The 24,589-nt window shown below is 36.7% G+C and overlaps 1 long non-coding RNA gene across 5 annotated transcripts in view; it reads right to left on the reverse strand.

Moving 5' to 3' along the window:
* Positions 1-24,589, reverse strand: part of LOC128916391 (uncharacterized) — a 108,454-nt gene that overhangs the window by 52,609 nt on the left and 31,256 nt on the right. For 4 of the 5 annotated variants that reach the window (XR_008468950.1, XR_008468952.1, XR_008468949.1 and 1 more), the window contains exon 2: positions 20,674-20,696. The exons of the other annotated variant lie outside the window; for it this stretch is intronic. This is a non-coding gene — a long non-coding RNA (uncharacterized LOC128916391). The remainder of the gene's footprint in view (positions 1-20,673; positions 20,697-24,589) is intronic. 5 annotated transcript variants of the gene reach the window in all.

The raw sequence follows: 24,589 nt of genomic DNA on the forward strand, positions 1-24,589 counted from the left end.
TGAAACATCTGCATCGGGGCCTGCTCTCAGTTGAGCTGCTGCAGCTTTATAAATAGTAGCAATAACCACAACAAAATAAATCCACTTTGGCAAACAATGTAACTGTATGCTCAAATTCCTTTTTACTGAGAAACTGTACAACTAGTACTGAATCCTTAAAATTTGCATTAAAACTGATGGTAAAACTTCCATTGGTTTCCAAAATTAGGTTGGTCGTTTTGGCTGGTTTTGAAAATCCCATTCTTATACGTGCCCTTGTTATTAGAGACTTAAGTGTGTGCTGAAGTATCTTTCTAAATAACAAGATCGTATGGCAGGATTGCATACAACAACAGGACATTGAATTCTGTGGGTCCCTGACAATCTTATGTTTATATTAATTGAGAACAATGATAGCATCACAGCTAAATATATATCAGCTTGCTCGTAAGTTGGGATACTGACTCCAGCTTGTCTTGCTATAGATGGAATGTTCTTAATTTTGAAAAGAGGGGGAAAAAAGACAGAGTTTCTGATGTCACAAAATGGCATGGGAAATCAACATTTCATTTCACATTTGTTTTCTTTCAAATGGCACCACGTGCCCATAGACAACATGTTAAACCTCTTTGCAATTGGCCACACGTTATTGTCGCGGTTTGGGCCAGATTGGCCAATGACAACAGATGTTCTCCCCCATAAAGATAACGAGATTTATGGGTTTAGAAAAAAAAATAAACTACCTCAATGAAATATTAATAAAATAAAAAGGAAATAATGAAATAGATACAATATATGTAAATACATGCAAAACCGAATCCAGCTGAGAGTTGGCCCTGCTCCACCCCAAACAAAAACAGCTATGTACGTCTGCTTCAGTGATATTTCCTTCTTCAGCCAAGGGTCACAGAAAGAACTGCATTGCTAACCCTAAAGAAAGACATGTTTACAAATTTCAGGTAAGAGTAAAAAAAATTTCAGTAAGGACAAGAGAAACTCTGATTCTAGCACTTGATGTACAAATGAGACAGTACTAGATCTCAGTAGCGCTCTCTGCTAAAACAGCAGGAGAAACTTAACCTGGCATGAAGAGTACAGGTTTCACTGAGTTTATGGAACTTTACTGAATGAAATTAGGTTTGCAATAACTACGGAGTTTGCAGGTATTTGCTCAAAAATTAGGATAAAGTGGGGATATTTTTTTTTAATAGCAATTATGTTTGCAAATTAATTTCATGACTTGTAATTTGAAAGGCATTTCAAGGGAAATAAAGGCATATTTTTCATGCTTTCTGATGTTTATTCTTCATTATATTTTGTTGAATTGTTACCCAACAGCTAAACAAAGTGTACAGGTTTTATACAATACACAATTCTGCAAATGAAGCCAACTTAGATCATGATCTCCTCCCCATCTCCTCTTTATTCAGAAGCTATCTTTCAGTCTTTATAGCTTATTTTAAAAATACTAGTCCCAGACCATTTTGCTAGATATTAAATGTGTAGATCTCAAAGGCAGAGTAAATTTTCTGGAATTTCTGAGAAGAGGATAGATTCTAATCAAATGGCACATCCCTCAGGATATGATCACAAGTGTTTTTTAAGGGCAAGAGATAAAATATAACATCTGCTAAGCTTCTTGTGACTGGTCTTCTAACTTTCATTGGTCTGGTAGAAAAGAAATGAAAAAATACTAAATTAACACACACAACCCCTTTCAAATCCCAGCAACTCACAGCCACCATGGACAATGCAGTATTAAATTCTGCTCTCCTAAAAGGGGCTATTGTGCTTAACACCCTAGTGGGCTCCTAACAGAAGAAAGGGGAAAGACTTCTTCATGGTTCCATATGAACGTACAGGATGTTAGTGATCCAGTAAATTATTGTTTTTCCATTCACAAATTTATGATATCTTTTGATTTGAAGTTGCTGAATCTTGAAAAATACCAATATAAGTCTTTCAGAAATATCTCCTGAGTCTCAGTAGAGATTGTCCGTGCTAACAAAGGATTTTCACCATGGTCTAAAGAAACAAAAAAAGCACAAACTACAATCTCTGGCCATCACAAAATATTTCTATATGTTACTACCACTATAAAGTATTAACTTCATGGGGGAAATAATGTAAGTTGCTGCACTGCTGGAATTTTAGTTTTATTGATTGTTCCTCTAGATGCATTTTAAATGCAAAGGAGAATTTATTTCAGTCTAAATCTTACTGAGGAAAACATCTCAAGATAACATATTGGGAACTTTAAAATATATGCATGAAAGAATAATGCTTTAAGGGTTCACAGCTATTGTCTTGTGTATATATTTTTTTAATTTAGTCTTTATAAATAGATACATACCAGAATTCAAAATATGGCCCTTAGACAAAGAAGAAGTTTCAGCTTGATTTCAAAGGAAGTGAGCTCAGGGCAGAAGTGTACTAATACAAATCCGGAGTCAGAGATGCAGGCTCTTCATTGTGGAGACCAAGAGCAGGTATCTACCAGAGAGAGGGGCTACCAGGCTTAAAACACATTTCTTAAAAAAACTTACTCTAAAGTTATGCTTTAAAAAAAAATACAATCACTTTAGAGGGAAAAATGATACAGCACCAAATAATTATAGCAGCTATTTAGAAAAATATTTTCAAATATGTACAAAAGAGTAAGAAGATCATATTTTCATAGCCAGCTTCAAAACTGGCAGCCATATGTTTGACTGTCAGCACAGTCAGGTACATGCTTCCTTAGAACTAAAGAAAAAGCTCTAAAAATGTTTGATATTAGTTAGGAAGGATCTTCCCTATGCGGGAACTTAACATGCCATGCCTGTATCTCTGAAGGATGCACCCATAAGACCAAAATAAGCTTGAGTTTGGACGTCTTGAAGGCAGAGTGCATATCACTGAAAAATTCTACGTACAGATACACAAAAGATCACTGGTGAACTGCTGTAATTTTTGTATGTTCCTACCACGTGGCAGTCTAAACCTGTGATGAAATCCAAGCTACTTTAGCCTCCCTAGCTTGCTACGTGTGTGCTGCACTGTAAATACTTCAACATTTGACATATTAAGGCACGCAGAAAGGCAAGGAAAGCATGAAGGTCAAATTAAGGTTCCCCCACTCCACACAATTGTTTGTGAATTTAAAACTGGAACACACAATTTTGTACACCAAAAAAATCTGCCTATTAATGCTGATCTCAATCATAGATATTAGATGTTACCCATCTCATGAATGGAAGAGTGTATTCTTCTGCTAACAACCTGTCTATAGCTTTGGCTAATTCTGAATACTTTCTCATGGTAAGTCACTTGTGCTGTTATTGTAGAATAGTTAAGACCTGATACCTCTTTTACTAAAGCCACTGAATGGTCATAGGATCATAGGATAATTTAGGTTGAAAAAGACTTCATTTAGTTCAACCTCTTTCTCCTAGCTGAGACAGCTATCAGGTCAGAATAGATTGCTCAGGGCTTTATCCCATCTTTTGTCCTTGGCTTTAATAAAGCAGGCTCAAAAGTAAAGATAAATGGGGAGATGGAAAGTATTCTCAAAAGAAATCTTGAGTTTGTAGCAAATCTCCAAGCAGAGGACTCTGGATTTAACTAGGTTATGACTAGCAATAGCTTTGTGAGTGCAACATCTATAGATGTGATCAGATCACGTTTGTGGAATAGACTGAGTATTAAAGATAAGAAATAGAGGAAAATACTCATTTGTCAAGTGAGTTCTTAGGTTTAGCTATGAGGTCTGTGAAGCAACTAGATAAAATTCATTTAACAATCTGAGGACACTCTAAGCTGTCACTATTATTCAATTGAACAGAGACTTCTTAAGTGAGATTTCGAGAAGTGATTATAAGAGCAAGTGAATCTGAAATATGTGACTGGATCAATTAAAAGCAGAAGCCAGATACATATACATAGTCACACTGACAGAATTTTGGTTGAACAGTGAAAATTGCCTACTATGTAAAAAAACAGGAGGAAGTTAGGCAAAGTTAAGTGATCACCCATGATCACAAGTGTCAGATTATGCCATACCCAGTGACGGAAGCGAGACTCTTCTCTGGAATTCTCACTTTTATATCACAGCTGACATCTAGAAATAAATGTGCTCAGGAGATGCAACCAAAGTCCACTCTTGGAGATTAATAGCTCTGGGGTTAAAAAAAATGAACATTGATTTCTTAAAGAAACCAGACAAAAGTTTGGAGGAAACTAAATTGAGAATTGGTAGTAATGAACTATAATCAAAGAATAAAAGCACTATGGAATTTCAGGATACTTGTGACATTAAAGGTCCTTAAAGACCAATACAACTGGTGTGAATAGTTTAAAATCTAAGGGAAGCAAGAAGTCCAAATGAACCATAACATTTATTTCATACATACTGCAGAAAAAGAATCATCTCCCTGCTGAGATTATTAACTAAAAATCTCATAAAGTTGAACAACAAACTTCTACAAACAAGAATATTTTGACTGTCTGGACATAACCCAAAACTTCAAGGGTCAAATTTTCATATTTAGCAGCAGTCTATGATGAGAACAGATTGAACGTTAACATAAATCTCCTTTATATCACCAGCCACCTGTAAAAGGGAGTTAGTGTAAATGAGAATCACATACTTTAAATCAAAGGAACAATGGACTAAGCAAAATACCTGCAGTCACATCTCAGTGAAATGTATCTGAGGACACTAATTGGAGACTCCATTTTGAAAATTAAGACTCAGTTACAGAAAAGTCAGGACTATAGGAGAAGCACTGCGAGTGTCACAAAGCAATTTCCCCACAAAAGTAATTTTTACAAATATGTGGGAAATAATTAAATTAAACAAAGCAGGAAAAGTGGGGGAAAAAATGACTGAGAGCCCTATGCTAATATAATAAGTGCTAGGCTCATATATTCCACAACCAACAATATATACACTAATATTAAAAAGGGGTCAACATTTATGAACAATCATGTGCAAAGACTAACCAAGCTTATGAAAGAGGCTTTGAGGAGGGATAAAATATTCAACAGCGAGAAGTCTGAAAGGACAACAAAATGAAGATGAAGACATACTCATGATAGGAAAGGCTAAGGTAGAAATTAAAGGATAATTACACACTGTTTAGAAAACTACTAGGATATTTTCCTGGCATATAAAGAATGAGATGTCAGTAAAAAAGAAAACTGACTCTTAAGAGACAGTCTGAGCAATTTATTGAGAGTACAGGATGATTCTGCTAAAATAATTACTTAATCATTTTTATCTAAGCTTGCAAAAATGATTTGTTGAAAACTGCCAAACAGATACCTCTCCCAAAGAAACAAAACTGAATTTTAAAGGAGATTATCAAGAAAGACAGATCCCAATACTCACATTTGGCTGTAATGCATACAGCAGACAGCTTCCTGCGCCAAGCAGAGGTGTACTTTGTCCTTTGCTGCTGGGAACTGATTATAACCCCCTCCATATAAAATAGCACGGCGTCTGGGCAACAATATTTATAACAGGAGAAGTTAAGAAGTCATTATGACAACACAATGTGAGAGTGCGGTGCATTCTATTTGTATCTCTTCCCTCTTTCTACTTCCTTGACAGATAAAATTAATACAATTGATTCCATATCATTCCTTCTCATCTCATTTTCTATTTCTGCGTGCCAGTGGAATTCCCAGCTGGCCAGGAGAAGAAAGTTCAGGCAGCTTCATCAGATTGTAGTTGCCAGTTTGTGAAATTATGAAAACTGGCATCCAAGTCCTAATTCTAAAAGAAGTTGCAGGGGCAGGAGATATTGATTTTCAAGTGTTCACATATTAGTCTTCCTTCTTTGAGGGGGAGAAAGCGCCGGTATGGAGAAATAAAAATCCATCTTTGCTGATAGCATACTGGTTGTGTACCCATTTCTAGAGCCATCCAGCCAAGACAATGTGAATTTCCAGGGCTGAATGGCATTGCAGGTGTAATGAAGCAATCACATCCAAATCACAAAATATCTTCCCATTTTGATGTTTGTCATATAGCCAAGTAAGTTATATAGGTAGAAATACGGACATAATTTTCCACTCATTTTTACCTAACCCTATTCATGGCAGTACTTATTTACCTTAAAGGGTGTTATGAGGATAAGTTCCTCTCCATTTGTACGGCACTTTTGAAGAGAGAACACAACATCCAGCATGAATGCTGAGTTCTGTTGTTCTTGATACATTTGAATCTTACGAAACAAACAAACAAAAAAATTACTGCAAAGGATTATTTTTTTAATCTTTTAAATATGAGTAGTGTTAAATCACAAATTGCCTTCTCTTAATTGCCTAAAATATGTGTATTCAAGGAAGGTACATTCAAGGACGGTGCATCAGTTCTGCTACAGTTCTTACACCTGATCTAGACTTTTACTTGTGCCACTGGTATACAAGCCATGCCCCCTAAATATTTAATTAAAAGTACAGCCATTCTATCATATCGATCTCTTTCCTCCTGGTTTAAATGATTCCCATCTTAGATAAGATGTAACCCTGGAATAATACATGATCATAGCTTTAGATCAGGTGCAGGGGTATCTTAACCCCTTGCAGAAATGAAGATCTGAACCAGTCTGTAAATCTGCCATGCCTTTGGGCTATAAGGAAGAACTGAAAAGGACAGGAGAGCAATATAAACAAATCTCAATTATTTAGCACTTACTGCAATGCTTTTTAGCTATAAATAGGAATAATACATGACAACTTTGGCAAGAAGTGGATTATCAGCCATCTCAGTAATACCCAAGAGGCAACACAATCCCTGACCGTCATTTATTAAAAATGAGGGTGGCTAAAGGGAAATTTAATCCACAACAAGGTTAGTGCAGTTTTTGCTCCTTCAGCAAAAGGAAGTTCCCTATTGATTTTTCAAGTGGCCTGACCATGTACAGATCACGCAGGTCTGGCTCACAGCGATAAGGTCTGGACAGAAGTGGACCAGATGCTATTCCCACACCAAGCTCGTTAACAAGGAGCATATTAAAACCATTGACTTCAGCGGAATTACATCAGTGTAAATTACAAGTGCAACAGCTCAAACAAGTCAGGCCACCAGATGGCAGATCATAAATAGTTTAAAACCTATTTTGGTGTCTGGTCATTATTTCACAATCTGAAGTTTCGTGAATATTAAAAGACAGGTCTTCATTTCATAAAATAACACTGGCTTTATAGAAGAATGGACTGTTTTGGACAGAAAACCTTGAATTTCTGAAATAATTCTAAATGAAAAAACGCCTCCTGACTGCAGTATTTTCTATGCAAAATCTGTGAAATACAACTATCTGTAATTGCTGTTTCTTAGCTGACATTTGGCCATGCTGCAAACATAATCAATTTGAGAAGAGACTGAGAAACAAGACCTAATAAAAAAGCTTTGTTAAGCCTTCACAGTGAAAAATTAGGCTGAAAAATACACAGTGAAGCTATATATTAATAATTGGTATGGAGTGGAAACAATGGAGGCACATCCTCCCTGCTGTCTGTCATTAACAGATCCGCAGCTATTTATACTTCATGTGATAAGGCTCTTACATTTCTTTACCACCTTACTGCTTTATTATTATTGAGCAAGATCTTTAGCATGTGTAAATTGGGATAGCCTCCTTTAATTTAATGGGGCTATAGCAATAGTGGCAGGCCAGGGTTCCAGTTATTATTTGTCAATCAGATTAGTAGCTTTCTTTTCTATAGTGTAAGGGAAGAAAAACCTCAAGTAAAAAATTCTTCCCCGTGGCAGCTAAGCAAGCTGGAGTACCAGGCATAGTCTATCATCATTACTACTGGGTGACCAAATGGACTTTGGAGCTTCTAATCAAACCTCATCTCCCAACAGCAAGAAAGTTTCTCTGACCTTTGAGGGTCCTGAAGTTTGATTTGTGTCAGCAGGAAATCTTCCCTAGTCTACAGGGAAATTATGTTTTACCATTCTTGTTTCTCAAGTTCTAATAATCATATTTGGATTTTGGATTTCTAACAGCCCCAAAAATGGCAGAAAAAGGCAAATTGTGTGGTAGCACTCATATCTTACATTCATTTCAATTCATAGGAGCAGGTCATGCCAGAATTTGGGATCTAAGGCTTTCTTTTCAGCACTTTTTAAAAGAAAACAGAGCTGCTGTTCCCTAAACTCTAAACTACAACCATCTGTTTCAGCGAGTCACTACTCTCCAGGAACTGAGGCAGGAGCTGCAAGGCTTACACAGCATGGACACCCATAAGCAGTGTAGTTACAGGGGCTTATTCTCAGACCATCCTTTCCTTTGTTGTTAGAAGCATCGGTGTAAAGTACTAAAATACTGTGAAGACTCCTACCTGTGACTTTCACCAACACACTCTTTTACTTTGAATTCATTTGGAGGCTGGAGCTAGTATTTCTAAGATCTAGATTTAAGCTTGCTCATTGGCACGTGTTCCTTTCCTCTATGCTTCAGTTTCTCCACCTGTAACATAAGGATAATGCTTATCTATCTCACCCAGAGCTTGCGAAGTGTCAGCAGCCAGCCAAAATTCCAAATTGAAGGATATTTCAAAGACTGCAATGCAATGTAACACTATATTCACGAGTTGCCTTGTATTGGTGGCTGCAGACCTAAATCGGTTCATCTCAAAAACCAAGAATAATGTTTTTTGGGCCCTGCAAAACGTAAATGGTAATGCTAGTGAAAGTGAGGCAGAAAGAACAGAAATAAAACCATTACTATTTTGTAAGCTTTACTGAGTCTTCATTGTTTATTAAAGCAAGAGAGTACTAGCTTTATACAAAATACACATGAAAGATGCTGCTAAAATTAGTGTTGAATAGTTAGATCCCTCTCGTAGTTATAACTGTGTATTGAAGCTGACACAGCTTTACCATGAAGTGGTTAAATAGCGGGGTTTTTCTTGATAGGTAACTGTGGTTACTTTTTCTTTCTACAGTTTCTTTCTTTTTCTTGAATTTGCAATTTAATAGAATGTCCAAAGAAGGAATGGATCATCTGAATCTACTCTAAGAGAGATGTGGGTGTCCTGTGTTTGTAACCACAATATATTGTACTCACACATACAGCAATCTTATTTATTTAGGTATCAAAGTAAGAGGATTTTCATCAGCCTTCACCAGAGCTGATGTTTCAGGCTGCACTTTGGAAGTCAGATTTCATGAAAAAATCCTTATAATTGTGCATAAGAACAGCGGTGATGGTTTTGCTCAAAAGCTCAAAATAAACAGATCATTGAGCAACTTTTCACTGATGCAGAATTTATTTTTTCCAGAAAGCTTTTAAAACATCTCTTATATAACTGAATCATAACCAATATTAGATAATGAATACACCGTAGACTTATTTTTTTTTGTGAGCGTCTGAGTTCATATAGATATAAAATATATGTTACATGTACCATTTACAGATTTGCCCTTCTGATGACATATTTCGAACCTAGCAATTAGAGTCAGGGAAAAGCACGTAATAGAGTAATGAAACTTAATGAAAAAGTATATTTTTGGCTATATTTTTCTTTGTACTGTAATATAACTAATTTACTAGGTTTGGTTGAGTGTTAGAACATGTTTTTTAAGCATTGACATACACACTCCATACAGCTCTGGAGACAAGGCTTTCAAGACTTGCTCTCCCACTCCACTTGAACACCAGGACTGAAATAGCAGCAGTGGATTTACAAAATCCTGACATGCCAGGCAATGAAGTAACTCTTTTCCTTGCTCCTTGGGGAAATCCAGTGGGATTAAAAGCAAAATAATTGACCATGTTCTTATTAGGCTGGCAAGCATGAATCTCTGGAATGGGATCAGACATTGGCTGTCAAGGCTTTAGTGGAGTTGTATAATAACTCCAAAACTATACAGCCGTCTCCAGGAAAGAGAATGCAATATGAAACTGTTTTTCAAAACAAAAAGCCCACAATTTAAAATCAGGGTCTGACATAAATCCAACCGGCTTCTTTTGGGTGTTACATGAGGGATAAAATTGGCCCTGTTGCATTAAGACTAAGTGTATTGTGCATTTTAAAACAACTATCATAATTTGGAGTGAAGAACACATGGTCCATAGTTAGTTAATTCTAAAATAGTTAATACTGTGCCATTCATGGTACAATTAAAACCTTGATTTGGCTAATGTTTTTGGTTATGTCATTAATTATCACCCATTTCAGAATGGAAAATAGTTTTCAAAAATGCAATTTAGCTTCCTACAAATCTAAATTGAACTTCTTATTGCACAGGATTTCAGTCATATCCAGTTTTATTCCCATGCCTAGTTAGATATAAAGGAAAAAACAGCCTCCGTGCCCTCAATAGTGTTTTGAAATCCACAAAAACATAGCAGCAGCTTGTTAGCATAGCGATATAACATATTCATTATATGCCAGCTGAAGTATTGCAAAGTTTGCATCTGTTGTCATGAAGACAGATTGATATTAGATAGGATTCATTACAATTTTGCACCATTCTAGACTATATTGTCCCTGCTTTCAAGCTAAGTAAAGAGCTATTTCCACAACTACAGAACAATTCATTTGTATCCTTTTGGAATACACAACATCGTTACCTCAGTGCAAAAACAACTTTCTGATGGAAGGCCCTTTTAAATGATAAATTGCACATTCAAGAAATGTAGTTTAGAAGACTACAATTCCAAAACTGTTCTCTCTTGTATTCGTAACTTGTATGTGTTGATGAGCTAATGAGACTTTTGATTTTAGTAACTATATTTTACTACTGGATGTACATGTCTGTTATGCAAATACTTTCAATAACAGCACACAGATACCTTGTACATTCAACTGCAATCAACTAATCAGCTACATTTGCATTCCCATATTTAGTTGCACCCACAGTCATGGGGAATGTACATACAGCTTAAAATCATACTTTTCTGAATGTATTTGCCAAGTTTTAAAAAATGTAGCCAACATTGTGCAACCTAGCATAACCTAAAAACTTGGCCAACCATACCTATAGCCGTACTTAAAAACTGCACAAACTCTTCTGAATACCAATTACTGCAATCAAACATTCATGAAACTGCATGCTCCACGTGCAACTGGAGCTAGAGGAGTGATGGGCATTATCCATCTGATTAGCTATGCTCTTTCAAGTTTCAGATTTCCTGAATACACATGTACCCCAAGATGAATTATCAAAATCTAATTCAAAATTTATAAATCCCCCACTATTTAAGAGTCTCTATAGAGTAACAAATGGTGATAAAATAGAGGTTCATCAGCATTTCCATTAGGAATTATATTGTTCAAATGTCTAAAAGTAATTAAACCCATTAAAAATGCTTTAGTTATTTGTTTGTGTTTTTACTAGTGTCTAATACAAGAACACCATTCAACACCTTAGGTGCCCTTGGTAGTCTTTTGAAGAAAGTAATAAAAGATAATAATACCTAGCTCTTACACAGCATTTTCACTAGGAGACCTTAAAGTGGTGTACAAAGGAACTAAGTGTCTTTATAGTCTTTAGTTGCAGCAAGAGAAAATCATGTCTATACATGTGTATCCATATTTTGCGTTTAACAGTGCTGTACTAGCCATTTATGTTATGATTATCTTAGAGATATCAGCTTAAAAATATACCTACTCTAATTTATTACACTCCTTAGAATTTTTTTCCAGAATTTTGGGAGCAATGGTGAAAATGTTTGAGTGTTTCAGGACTGTCAAGTGTAACTCATGATGCATTCATATTCCCTCGAGGCTTATGAAAGTCAGTTAACGTTCAGATGTCCACTCACAGATTGGCATTCCTTGATGCCAGGTAAGAAAACAACATGAGCCTCTCTTGCCTACAGTACAGAAATCATAATTAAACCTCTTTAATGGATGGATTGTTGCAAAATTTCATCATCTTTATAGTTCATTACTCTAATTTCTCTACTCTGAGATCCTGTGGGTGAGATTTATGCATTAAACAAGAACTGCGATCACAACATAGTAACATTTTTTGAAACGTGACCAAATTAGCTTCATGCAAGAGAAAACAAATGCTTCAAAGAGGACAAGATATTCAGTAGTTGTTGTCAAGTAGTATTTCAATTTTAAAGAGAAATAGCAAACGCGCTTTGGGTCCTAGTCTATTTTTACTTATCTGCATGTGTTCCTTGTCTCGTTCAAATGTATACACAGTTTGAAATACTTCTCCATCTGTTGAGAACTATGGGATGTTGAAAACAGTGCTTTCGTGATGATTGAATGATCTAATTCAGATCTAAGCTAAAGAACATCATAATTACTCAGGAAACTCTAACTTAAAGTTTCTTCAACCACGTTAGGTCTCTTTAGGAGAAGATATGTTAATAATCATGAAATTTCCCTCATCTCAGATCAGGCTGAGGGTCACAGTGTATCACCCATAACAGTTAGTCTGATACGAATCTGTACTTTCCTCCACAACAATTTTGATAATTGATAATAATAAAATAAGAGCTCTTCATTCAAGCAGCAAATTATTAATTAGAAGAAAGCAAATATCTCTTACAAATAGTGAAAAATGCTAGACACCCCTAGCTTTCCTCGTACACTTACCAATACCGACATACTGGGATAACCAATTCCTATAGAAAGTTCCACAGACTATCTTTCATGAAGTGTACCCTGCAAATGATGCCCATGACACTCCCTGACATTTGACAACTGTTTTTCTTCTTAAGAAGACTAATTATTTTACATCCTTAGAATCTCTTGCTTCTTGGCCAAAAGCCTCAAAACCCACTCACATACATGACTGCCTTATCTGGCAAGCCATTTTTATCCTCCCAGGTGTTTTTCTTCATTAATCCAATGTAAGGTTTAAAGTAGTGATATTCCATCCATTCATTTCTATCACAGACCCTGGCTCCATACTCATACCATGGTTGCTGTCAAGCATCTCATAATTCCTGCTTCCTCACCTCTGCTATCTTCTAGCTCTCTCCTACGTTCTCTTCCCTCCTATCCCACAACATCTGCCCCTTCTCCTGCTCCCAGATATGCCCAACCAATCCTGAAATGTCTTATAACCCACTCATACTCCTACACTCTCCCTTTTAAGATAGCAAAGACTGAACTTTTCTGGCTTTTCCCTCTTTTGCAATACCTCCTTGTCAATTTCTTTTCACCTGCCTCCTCTTTCCAATTACCTTTGGTTGCTCAGTGTCCCTAAATGCAGCAAAAGACCTCCCATAATACTAGATGACTCCACGTACTTTGACACACACAGTGCACCTCAAGAGGTAGTACAGGCTCTTTGGCTCGTTCAGAGTTCGTCATTCCCATTAGGCAGCTGTTCCATTAGAGTAGATGTACCCCTTGGCTTTTTGGCCACCTGGCCAAGCAGCAGGAACGTATGTCATGGTCAATCAGACATTTGGTTGTGGTAATTTCCCGTCAGTCCTCAGGTGAAACAAATAATGCAGCCGCCTCTCGACTCTTGGTATGCCAAAGAAATTGTCCGGTAAAGCACATGCTGCACAAGACTGTCACAGAGCCTCTCTCAATAACTAGGTGACATATCAATATTTCTAGATTTTCACACAGCCTCATCTGTGGCATTCATAACATTATTACATTTCAGCTCTCCTTCTGTCACAGTCAGATGTGACATATTATGTTTTATTTTAAAATATGTACATGCCCTAACTTTGCTTGAGAATTTTAAGCAGGATCTTTGCAAAGCTACAGAACATATGTTTGCTTCTACTAATTGATATAAACGGTTTTCCTTTTTAGAGAGCTCTATTCAAAATAATCCCAAATAATTGGATTTAAACCAGAAAATAAAGTGTTGCAAGGTGGAATGGATGACAACAGTGTGCTGACTGATCTGGAGGGATCCAGATTAACCTGTGTCTAGTGATGGCAGCTGTTGCTCCATCAAGATACGGCTATAAAAGCATGATGCTTAGTTTCGCTGCCTGCACAAATGGTAATAATATATGCCTACCTATTCTGAACGTTTGTCAGCAGATTCTGGCCCTTTTGTACAGGTGATGAAAATTATGATGAGCCCGCATTCAGATGGTTAAAGAAACTGTGTATATCAACAGAAGAGTAAGATTACGCTATGAAGAAATGTTAACACTTACAAAAATATGGATGAAATTTGACTTGCACAAACAAATCTGCTAATATAAATAAAATATGCTTTACAGAAAGTTAAATAAAACTGCATGGTTGGAAAGCACAATTCCTAGTAAAAAAGGCCACCAGTGAAGCAATACTGAAGGAATAAATATCTAGAAGTGAACAAAATCTTGGTAAATTATTAAAATCTCCATTTGAAACTCACTACATATTCTTTTATGCAATGAGTCCTTGTAAACTAAGTACTTATTCAAAGGAATCCTCCATCCCATGTCTGCAGCTTCACCCCATCTTCTAAATTGGGAGCTGCACTGGGAAGGGCAGTGGAATTCAACATGGAGGGCTGTGCCACACACCCCTCTGCCTCAGTTCCCAGCATTATCGATCACCTGAAAACCCAAAAGGGTCATACGGACTTGCCATATTGTTGCCATACAGAACAAAACTTCAAGAGAATGTAAGGTCATATAAGTCATTGAAGATTTCCAACCAAACCCCTGTGGAATAATTACTAAATTGGCCAAAAATACAAAAGTACAGCATTGTTCATACATTAAGGAAAAGTATAAAATCAAGAGGTTTCTGAGGTAGAAAACAGCTGCAGCTGGCATGCGAAAAAGTGCAACATCTGTGATTCCCTGTATGATGCTTGCGAAGCTACATGAGATACGGGACGGAAGATAATTATTCCGTGGCCTTGTCTTATGCAGATACAGGAACGGGATAGTACCATGAAACAGATAAGCTGCTAATTAGCTGCCTGCTCTTTACCCTGAGCCAACATTTTGTCAAATTTTGATGAAATGCTGTCCTTTGTGAGAACTCTGCTCTTTATAATTCATTATAATACCAAAACACCTCCATCCTGAAGGCTACCTGCCTGCAAGGTGCGACCGCTCCTTCTTGAGTCTGCGCCCTGAATTTCTCGTAACCTATACCTTTAAATGTGAAGTGAGAGAATTTTACACCAATCATAATAAAAGTATGTATGACTAAAGTCACTCAAACTCCACCTTGAAGATAACAAATAGTATAAAAATAGCCCGAAAGAGGGGGGATACCAGGGAAGACACCGTTGCGAAGAATTCCATCACTGTCTTCCAGGATCAGTCGACGGGCAGAGCCTTTCTTCCCCCCCATAGGGACGCCTTTGGGTAAGACTTAGATTATACTGAGTGCTTTCTCGGGAAACTTAGAAATTTCTCTAGAAAATCTCTTTCCCACATTTATAGCCAGGCTGTACCATTTATAACTGTGTTGCACATTTTGTATATGTAACAATACTTTCATTTGCACGCGCTTTGCAGACAGTGTATTTATCACCGGCAATCCTAAGAACCTGTATATCTGTTGTTTAAATAAACTGCACTGTTTAAGTAGCTGGTCATTTCGGTTTCTCACTGAACGCGACCAAAGACTCGAGAGTGGCCGTGCTAGTTCGTGAGCATGACTAGACTGAAGGTGCAGTCCACTATTAGTGTATCCAAATCGTAATAGTTTAATACATATTAAACGCGATTGGACTGATAGTGCTGAATTGGGCATCACTCAGAATTTAAACCCAGCCGCACCTGGCCTCCCACCTCGGTGAGGAGTGTTAGAACGCAAGGGGGTTTATTTTCTGCCAAAACCGCTTTGCCCCTATCACGCAACAACCCCCCAAAAAGAAATCAGAAGTATTTTTCCACAACAAACCTTCTTAAAAATGGGACTCGGCAGTACCTCAGTGGAGCCAACCAAACTGTGACAAGAGCCCTCTGCTCTATATGATGATTGCAGTCACTAAAGCTGAGAGAGCGCCTGTCATATAGCAGAAGCTATAGGGAACTTTAAAGATCTATTACTACAAATGAGTTTTTCAGCTTGGGTTCCAGAAGAAATGGTTACAGCAGGAGCAGTAATGCAACACAGGAAATAAATGGACCCATAAAACCAAACATTTTACAGATTTGTAGATTTGATACTACTAAAAGACCACGATAACCAGAGATTAGAGTTTAAAAAGGAAAAAAGGAGAAAAAATATCCCTGAACGGTGCCACAGATACCTGGAGTGGAGCCGAAAGTGCTAGAATCTGCTGTGCAGTGAAGTGAGTTTCGGCTCCCTTGTGAATCAGTAGGATTTACCTTGACTAGAAGAGGAATAGGATCATACCCTAAGATAAAAAGCACATACTAGTAACTACAACCAGCATCACATAAAATTACTGCAGTCACACCAAACCCATGGATTAGGGTAGAAGTAGAAAGCATCTGTACAGAATCCTTTCCTCCACCTGCTATTCCCAACACCACAAAGGAAAATTAAAGCAAAAGCCAAACAATTACATTGCATGTGCAAATTTACACTTAGAAGACACTATTTCTATTTTTTTCCAGAGTTGATACTGTTTAAATACTACTTTATTTCTTCAGCTAATGAGTATTTAAACTGACTGTTACCATTCATACCAGGAAAGTAAGGGAAATCAACCTTTTCACCTACAAATCCCATCCCCCCAAAAGATAAGGGTTATTGATATAAGTAGGGTTGCCAACAAATGCAATGGAAGAGAAATTCTTATGAAAGTGGTAAAGGGAACAGTCTGATGCACGATCAAAAGATTTCAGAGTATGCACAACACAGGAGCAGAAACTCTCACACATATGGAAATATGAGAGAAAAATGTTTTCCTGGGGATATCATCACATGGAAATGAACAGAGAAAATACACTTTTCTGTGGATGATTTTGCTTTGTAGGAGGAAGAGGGTATTTAGGTAATTGGCATAATGAGGAAAAAATAGTTTACGTATTTTTCAGTAAATGCATTTGAACATATTCCCATTGGACACAATGTAAAGCATATATTGTATCCAAGGCAACAGAACAACAAATAGGGAATGTGTCTTGCTTTATCAACTCAAATATTCACTGGCAAGAAAAAAATACAGAATAAGAATAATTTACAATAGCCTGGAAGCTGTTAATTTAAACTACAAAGAAAAAAAATAACAGCTATAGTGGATCTTCATCTAAAGTAGAAAAATGGGCAACATATATCGATTTTCTCCTTAGAATCTTTGGGAGCCAAGGGTTTGCAGAATTAATTAGCAATCATGTTAATTAAGGAGTCAGGTCACTGCCACAGTATCCTCACACTTGGCGTGGTGGAAGACTTTTCAACCTATTTTAAATTTATGACCTTGGTCCATGCTTTTCAAGCAGCTTTGATCTCAGAATTGGCCTCATATCTAATTTGGTTTCCTTCTTGCTCAGGAATAGTGAATTTCAGCTTGCCTTTCTTGCCAAGTGTTACGGTGGTGCAGTGCAATGAGATCTTGGCACAGAACATCTTATGCTCCAATTCATTCTTTTGCCATTGGGGTCTTACCTGCGAACATTTAACCCACACCAAGAAAAGCGCATGAAGAAACTAAGATGAAAGTGAAACAGCATTTACGTAAGTCAATTATACTTTGAAAATGGTTTTGATTTCACCCTGTTTACAACTCTTCTTTGTGTTTCCTTATGACAAACTGAGTTGGGCAGAGTCCCATGCTGGGTCAGAGGAAATGGCAAATTCTAACTCTCCCTCTTTCCCCACCACAAGGAAGAAAAATTTTCCTCAGAATCTATTTTGACACCGGATTAGAAACATAAGTTGGAACGTAAGCACTAAATTGCCATCAGACCAACCTGCCTTTAGCATGACTTTATAACAACACAAACATACACTCTGTGAAAAACTGTTGGAATACACTGTGAAGCTGGGAATGAGAGGCTGTGCTTTCTGCAGATCTAGCAGATTTGAGATCTTTTAGTATTTTAGCCTGGTTCAATCCAATTTAATCCAATTTTCACTAATTTCAGTGATATTCAGCACTCAGAAACATGCCTCAAGAATAAATAAGTTCTTACAACCTTCGTGAAATTAACTTGGTAAAGGTGAGAAACTGAAACTAAGTCTGCTAGGGGGGTGAGACCATCTCTGCTCATTTCTCACACATCATTCAGCATCAGCCACAGCACATGCTGCCTCTCATGGTACAGACACCAAGGAAATGGGAAGGAACACTGGATACGTGCTGAGGAGCAGGGAAATGTGGGATGGAGCTGGAAGCATTGCGAAGAGATGTGGGCTGTTGCAGTACAGTGAGTTGGGACACAACGTCATTACAAACTAGGCTCCATTAATTCCAATGCTGATGAAAAAATTGTTTTGCTGTTGTTTTTAACCAACACAACATAGACATTACTGCAAAAAAATATGAATATAGAACAGTACATTAATAGAGTATTCAGAATGTATCACTACCACTACAAAAATTTTGTGTCATTAATCTTATTCATAGCAGCCAGCTATCCTGTCTGAAGAGAGCATGCAAAGTGTTTTTAAAGAAGTAGGCTTTTGCCCTATAGCTCTACCTCATAATAGATAAAAAAGGTTGAAAGAATTTTATTAATCTGGGAGAAGCAGCCTAATTCCACTATTTTTTCCATTGATAAACACATACATAAACACACACACAGATTCTGCGTATACTGTTATAACAGTAACAACACAGGAAATTCAAGTCACCCTCGGTACTATGGAAAGGCAGCAATAGGTTGTTTGGTCTTTTGGACTTAAATTTTCACGAAATCAATTCAAGTAACAAATTGCCAGACAATTTTGCTAAAAGATAAATATTTAAATACTTTGACAGTAAGCTTTTCCCCAGATTCATATCCCATCTATTGCTGTTAATGCAGACTAAGTAGTGTCCCGACAGATTGTGAACCTGGAGAGAGAAACTAAGTGTTAATTTTGTACTTCCTCTACTATGCTTTGCACTGTGGTGGGAATACATTACAATGAAACGTATCCGTAATATAGAAGATAAAAATAACTGGAAGGAAAGCGGAAGTTCAAAAGTTGATATTTCTCCATCAGTGTTTTTGCCCGGATCAGAGCACAGGTCAGAGCACACCAAAGCAACTTGGTCTGATGCAACATTTCACTGTACGCTGTGGAAACTTTATGTAAAATATCTGGTGTCATTCCTCCTCCTATACGCTTGACTGGCCACCTTAAATTATATATTGGACTTAGCAGTTAATCATTCTCTGTAACATTTCTAAGTACTGACTTAAAAAATAACAGTGTGTCATATAACGGGAAGACTGGAGGACTCTTACAGTCATTGCAGAGAAAAATATTAAGTAAGGGAGAGCAGATAGGTGATGGACATCTCATTTTTAATTTTAGTGTTACAGATATCTGTGATGTTTTTCAATATTGCTTTATCACAAATTCATGTTTTGATTCCAATTTATGATGTTCTGCTCCTCAGCACTCTTACACACCTGTTCTGGATTTGAGTTCAGAAAGAAACCTCCAGAGCTTTTCTTTCTCTGTTTTTTATTTCTGAGTTGAAATTCCAGTTCTATATTCGGCCTTTTGCTGGACATTTCTCAATATATACATACCTGTGTGGGTGCTTTGCATTACCAGTGTGAGAAGGCCTTTTGCCCTAAGGAAAATACAATATTGCTCTCTACGCATAGAACAAAGTACATTAAACGCTGAAATTTTGCTTTATAAGACTCAGTCATATGTAGAATATCAGCCAGAGCTCTCCAACATCAGTGGAAGCACTCTGATGAGTCAAACGCATGTCAGAGCGCTTCTAATGAAACTCTGCATACAAGGTCTTACACAACACCCGTGGATAGCATCTGTTTTACTTCACAAAGAATTTCACTTTGCTAATGTTTCCCTGACAAACGTACATGATATTTTTATAACAACTCATGAGCTATAAGTTTTAAATGTGATTCACAGAAATAATGTATAATGCTACAAAGACATCAAAACAATGGAAATAGTCAACAAATAAGGAATTTGTTAAGTCTACCTTGTCCCTTTACCTTCACCCTGACAAATGCTTATTGAGGTGAAAAAAGGAGGAATCTATGAGGCACAAACATCATAATACATTTCTTTTACCATTCAAAGGAAAAGTAGAGAAGAAAGCAAGAAGGCATGCTCGGGATAATCAGTAACAGTAGCTGCCATTTTATAAGGAAAATTATATTGGAAATATCTGCTTTCTATCACGCAGAAGAGAAGAAACAATAAAATCTCAGCTTTATCATGGAGTAAAGAAAACATGAGCATTTTTGCTTTTTGAAGAAAAAGGTCTTCAGTGCTTTATTGCTGTAAACCACTCCTCCACCACCATAATCCCGTGGTGCAAATAACTCCTAGGGTTTGCATGGTTAAAGCCCGGTTTGGTTTCGTTATTACTACTATAATATGTCTCCCTGGAATAATGACATGACAAAACTTCCTGGAAAGTGAACTCTCAAATTAACGCTGAACTGAAGAAACACGTAAGTAACATATAAGTGAAAGAGTTACTGGAAAAACTGACTTGGAGTTTATGTATTTCTTTAGCTTAAAAAATATTTCAGTTGGAGGAATTACACCATCAGTCTGGCATGCTGCCAGAATAAATAACTTAAAACACTGCTCTATACTCATGTTACTACTGGTATAATTTCTGCATAGTAAGTTATTTGTATTTAATTGATAGTGAAAAAAGAGAAGTACCATCTAATAGATAAGAGTCTTACTTACCTGTGGTGATTTCATTGCAATTCCTGTAAATGAGAAGATGAAATCACATTTTTAAAAAAACTGACGTGATTGACAAGATCAGAATTTAACAGTACACTTTTGAAGACAGCAATCCTGACCAACGGGGGAAGAAAATCACATCGATCTTTTTGCTGAGAGAGATGCAAAAACCTACTCTGTAAATGCTTTTATGTTTGGGAACTACTGATTATAATATTTATTTATAGGACAAGAAACAGGATTCTAAGCCTAAAGTAAAATTAATACTCTGTATGTCTATGTGCCCGTTGATCATGTAATTTTTTAAGTTAAATATTTTCATGATTTAAATCCTTTTTTATGATGCCAAAACAACAATCGTACTTTATTTTCATTAAATTACAGTAAATTCATGGCCACATTCACCACTGCTATAATGAAACATGGCATTCTTAAAGGGTGCAATGAAAAGCACCCTAAGTGCAGTGTGATTTGCAAATTCCTTTGGTTTTGATTAAAATCTTACAAAAGCACTCTGAAGTCCAAGGTTTTTAGCATTTAATGCGTCACTGCCAAAATATTAATCCTGATTTCATTATGACTCATCGTGAACAAAGAGTTTTATTAAAACAATATGGTGAATAACAAAATAATACAACAGCATAAAAAAAATCTCATCAGACAAAAAAAGAATATGAACCAGATTTTCGAAAGCAGGCATACAGAACATGCTTATGTACACTCATACATGCAAATTTTTGAAATGCTGGCTCTGAAAAATAAAAATTACATTTAAAAATAGGACTCAGTTCTATAATTTATGGCATAAATCCAGGAAATATCTTAGATAATGGACCCACAGCCAGAAATCTTTTTCCAACTTGGCCTATGAAAATTCAGGGACAAGCTTCAGAAACCAATCTTTTAAAACACAGTAACCCAAAGTTATGCACATAAACAAGTGCACTATTTTTTACCCCGGTAAGCATGGAAGTTATTAATATAGTCACTGGAAACTCCTTGTGGTGTTTCCCTTCGTTAAGCTAAGGCCAGATATTTCCTTTACCCTGAGAATGGGCACAATCCACATTAGTAAGCATTCCTTACTGAGAATTCTGACCCTCAAATCCTGCCAATTTAATCAGCCCAAGTGGAGAAGATACATCGTTGAAAAACAGGTAGTGGTGGTAGTAACAGAAATGCCAAACATAACAAAAAGTCACAGTTGTCAAGTTTATCACTATACACAGTATGCTACCGTACTTCTTGTAACCTCTGAAAATATTCATAAAATGTAACTTCTGTGCAAAACCATTGAGTTAACCAATTGCCAATATTAAGCCCTGTATTTTATGGGGTTTGTAGACTTAAATTTGTGAGTAGTAATTCTTTTTCTATTCCCCAAACAATTGCTTCTGCTCCAAAAATAACTATATGAAACAATGAAAAGGCATTTTGTAGTTTAAGGAACTTCTTGACTGATGAGAAATGGCAAACATCTGTTTGCAAGTATTGCAAAGTGAGAGCTTCTCAAAAAACTCTGCCTATTTGGGAATTGTCAGGTAAGTAAATGCAGCACCAGCTGCCTCACTAACACTAGCATAAAGAAATAATTCGATACAGTTTAGCTCATATTTGTGACTATGTAATTTTAATCTTTTTGAATGTGTTGAGATCTATTTACCTACTGTGCTACACACTCGTATCAAGTGTTTCCAAAAATGTGTATCTTAATCTTCTGTGGAACTTGTGTATGAGAAGGAGCATGAGGTGATACTGAACCTCTGCAAATAGGATTCTTTCAAGACACAACAGGATGAGCTGGATAAACAGAATAGTTTCACAGGAGATACAGGAATAGGATTATCCCACCTTTTGAAGTGTTTCACATAGATAGAAAGGAAAGAAGGATCTTGCTGGCACAAAGTAGTAATTCAAAGCCACAAGGATTGATATTCAGATCAATAATCCTGCCTACAACTTTCTGGTAATGCTAAATGTTTCCTAGAAGGAGAACTCTTAAAACACATCATCAGTGAGACACGCTGGCATAATTTTAATCTTGGCTTGTAGCTATTCTCTACTGATTATATTTAAACTCCTTTCTAGACAATATGAAAATATTCTGATATATTAATATCAAAAGAAACTCAAATACGACATAAATTATTCAAAACTTTCACAACTAAACTGTGCAATTTATCAACTTAACCCAGGAAATCTGAAAGGAGATTGCCAGGCAATGTATTTGCACATCTGGAGCCCCAGGGTGTTCATGATAGTTATGACTTCATTTCACATCATATTATAAATTTGAGGTGCTTTACCATACCAATACTTTAATCGTACTTCAAAGCTGCAATGGCTTTTTACTAGGAGACAAGTTGAGGTGATCGCATTTCAGTGATTATGCCAAGTGATAATTTCCTCATCCACCATATTTCACATATATTGTAGGCCACTAATATAAAATCCAGGAGATCTGCCTTCAAGTTTCCATTTACTACAAGATGTACTGACAGAGTATTGAATTATATTCTTAACACAGAAAATTTTTATACATAATAAAATCTACCAGAGCAAAATACTGCACTGGTATGTAATTTGAAACTTTTGAAAACAAAGAGAATGTGGAAAGACTGAAATCAGGTCGCACCAGTACAGGTTAACAGATTTTTAGACTAAGCAAGTGTGCAAATAAGGGCTGGTATATATATAACTGCAATAGACACATACACTGCAATGACTTGCTTCCCTGACTTGCTCACGCATTAGTCACTCACAGGTATTTCATTCCAAATATTACACAGGACCACACTCACAGGCAAGGCCACGAGGCACAATTCTGTGCAAGGAGATGGTTGCTCCTCTCTCTTCAGGGCAGGGAAAAGCAACTTAATCAGCTCTACAAAGAACACAAATTGCTGCAGATTCTTCTGTTGCACTGTTTTATCTGTAGACATTTTACTAGACCACACTTTTCAGTACACTGAAAAGATTCTAGCTTTCACTATATGATTGTTTAATATGGTATTTGGATAAAATGAGTGTATCTTAAAGCCTAGAGCTCTCTTTACGTGCCTGTGCAATGACTCAACTGAGTTTCATGCTGTGCCTGTAAGAGAATCAAACACATAATACAGCTCAACTCCAGTGTAAACGTTGTAGGAGTAAAATCTGTATTACACATGCTATACCTATTGTACACCCTTTTTAACCATGTACTTTTTTCTAAGTAGCTGTAGCAACTCATTCATTACTTGGAAACTAGTCCTACCTCCACATGCACATACACAAGCATTATCTAATGTTGACAATCTACAAAACATCACGTTCTGTGTAGGTTAATCCCAAATAGTGTTTTCATTAACTGACAATACTTACTAAGTTCGCGTCACTGCAAACACAGAGAGCTACTTAATATGTATAGTGAGAATAATATTAATTTGCAGACTTTTGTGTTTGGCATTTTGAACCTATCTTTCTTAAGTTGGCTTTCTTGTAAGAAATTACCTTGATGGCCAATATTCCAGAGAGATTCAATAACTGTAGATGATGGGCTTTAGATTTGGTTGGTTCCTTGGTTCTCCTTTCTCTGGGGACACTTTACTGTATAGCCTTTGGGTCTCCACTATGGTAATGATGGAGAATCCTTACTGAGACAGATAATGTCTCTAACATTTACATTAATTCCACTGAAATCAGATGGCTTACAGTACTACCCATCTTTCACAGTTTTTCTGCCTTCTGCTTTTTCAGTATCTGCCTATGCCCCCATTTTGCATAGCATTTGTCATTCTGGATCTTTTGCTGCTTTACATTTTCCTACCTTTCCTTCCTCTCGTCCACATTAATTTTAGTGCTATGCATCTCATGCTTTTACAGTGTTTATAATTGAGCTTCCTTCAAAAATATTTTTTCTTGGCATATTTTCCTC

This window comes from Rissa tridactyla, chromosome 12 (genome assembly GCF_028500815.1).
Source record: "Rissa tridactyla isolate bRisTri1 chromosome 12, bRisTri1.patW.cur.20221130, whole genome shotgun sequence".
Lineage (NCBI taxonomy): Eukaryota > Metazoa > Chordata > Aves > Charadriiformes > Laridae > Rissa > Rissa tridactyla.